Here is a 2640-nt window from a genome sequence, read left to right as displayed (position 1 = left end):
GAAAACGAAGGCGACCCATTAGTTTTCAAAGAAGAAGAATTCTATACAAGGATGTGTGCCGTGTGTATACAATATAAAAATAGGTGACACGTATATTTAGCCGTGAGCGGTGAAAGAGAGAGGCGGATTTCCGCTAAGGCTCTCCGGCCGTCAAAAGTTTCACTTTAGATGATGCCACCAGCCCACCTTCAAATGGAGGGCGCCCTTTCTCTTAATTGTCCGACTAGACTCATCTAGACTCATATATCTTTTTTTTTAAATTTTATTTCTAGAAAACTTTCTTCTCTCTCATCTGCATTTCAACGTGGAAATCTCATGACAGAGATCAAATGTGTGAGAAAACTCAAGACAATGAGACTGTCTAGGATGAAAGTCGACGTATTGTTAACATTTTTGAAAAATCCTTTTGATGCTTTTCTCTTCTTTCTCCCCGACGCATTTTCTCTTTACCTCGTTTCGCCGTCGAGTTCCTCGTCCACATACACCATCACCTTGTCATTATTTGCAGACGCCCAACTATAAGAGAGAAAGAAACGAGCGTTTCATCGCCTTTCTCCTTCGCCCCTGCGGTCGTGTGTCGGTGTGCGCCGTGAGCTTCGCCATCATCACACGACGCCGATTTTCTCCTCTTTTGTCTATTGTTTGTTTATTCCCTTTCTCTCCCGACGACCAGAGATATATTTTTTTTTTTTTCATTTTTTAAAAGGGGAGTACATTTGGGCAAAGAAGACGAGAACATTTGAACAATGCAACTAAAAAAGAAAAATGTCTGGAGGGAAAAAGGAAAACGGGAAATCGGCAATCATTATCTGATTACAATGTGCGTGCAAAGATACATAAATATAATAGGCATATATAGACGCGCGCAGATACATCATTAGGAGGGAAACGAATACATCACAGTTTCTCCGTCGACTATACTTAATAAGTGAATCTCTCGCCGGAGAAAGTATCCATAGACGAATTTCCTTCGTTTTCTTTCATCGCCAAACTCAATGGAATTACGTGAGGAGAAATATGGGCCATTGTCTGCCGCTTCCTTTTATATATTATATGAGAACATCCGGCCGATATTAGTTTTGAAACCATCCATTCCCTATATATAAATGCGCTCTTATTAAGCAGGTGATTTAACTGTCACGGCCAATCTATTCAATGTCAATGATTTATTCGGATCGCCACATCAATTTCCTTCATTCAATCTATAATACATTAGATTCAGCACTGTTGAAATAAAGATGTCATGTCAATGAACGTCCAGTAGTATGTATATATGCAGGAACAGATGGCCTGGACGGACCTTGAGATTCAGGTTACAAGATCACGTCGACGTGCGCTGGATAGGATACCGAAAAAAAAAACATTTTTCTTTTTCTCCTTTTTTCTTTCCATTTCCACACACATATGTCGTTTTTGTACGTATATTTTTGGCTTTTCCAATTGAATTGGTGACCCCAATGCCCATGACGGAGAGAAAACTACGTCAATAGCAGCAGCAGGTTCGTTTGTTTTGCATTTCTTTATTGCTGTACAACTTGTTGGTTTTTCGCTTGAAAGTCTCCAGGAGACTTTTGGGCTGCTCTCTCTCCATTCGTCAAATGTTCCACACAACCGACGTCTAATATGGGCGGCCTATTATGTTTTTTAATGTCTATTCACATCTACTTATATGATGAGCCAATGAATGAACTGCTGCCCAGCACTTATGGCCAGGCCAAACGCTATAACGTGCTTTCTGTACGGTATCAAAATTACCCGAAACAGAAAAAGAAGCACCTGCCGACGCTCCTCCCGGCTCCTCCAGCACCTGCTGCTACTGCCGCCAGAACAGAACGCCACCCGTCGAACGATTCTCTCCGTCGGTTCGTTGCACCGCCATTACGTGGCCGATACATTACCTTAACACACACGTCTCTAATACTGTATATATGCACTAGTAGCTGTGCACCACCACAGACACATCATCGTCCACGGCAAATTCAAACTCAAACTATAATAACAAGGTAACAAAAGACGCGCTGTTGCAGTGCAACACTTTGCAAGCAGCGCACCCAACAGCACCACTGCTGTGTCTATAATATGGATATACACTTACCCAATAATCAAAATGCGTTTTTTTTTCTTTAACCAGTAATAATATTATGGTCATATGTTGCGCACAACGCGCGTTCTCGGCTGGAAATACCGTTCCCTTGACGACTTGCTGATCCCCATTAAACTATTTTATTTTTTAATATTTACCGTACGGTTTAAAAAAAGAAATTAAATAGAAGAGGCATTTATAACGTCCGTTTTCCCATCCAAAACGGTCCGACCACCCGATTTGAGAAAAAATGAATTTCTTTGTTTAATTTAAATAGTTGAAGTGTTGACGTCAATTGAATCCACGGATATAGTCAAATCGGTGAATAATTTCGCTGCGCCGCTTCGTGATCAATAAAATCTGGGCAAGCTCTCGTTCCAGCGATCCGCCATCTGTCGATGCAAGTAACAACAATCTATTTATATAACCCTATATCCTCATCCTTCCTATAGCCTATACAGTGTGAGCATCACGATCAAATTGAGTTCGGCTGGCATATTATCTATAAATAATTCAATTCACGCGATGATTTATTTTCTTTCCTTTTAATTTAATTT

Source organism: Daphnia pulicaria, chromosome 7 (genome assembly GCF_021234035.1).
Source record: "Daphnia pulicaria isolate SC F1-1A chromosome 7, SC_F0-13Bv2, whole genome shotgun sequence".
NCBI lineage: Eukaryota > Metazoa > Arthropoda > Branchiopoda > Diplostraca > Daphniidae > Daphnia > Daphnia pulicaria.
Note: the sequence above shows the minus strand (reverse complement) of the source record.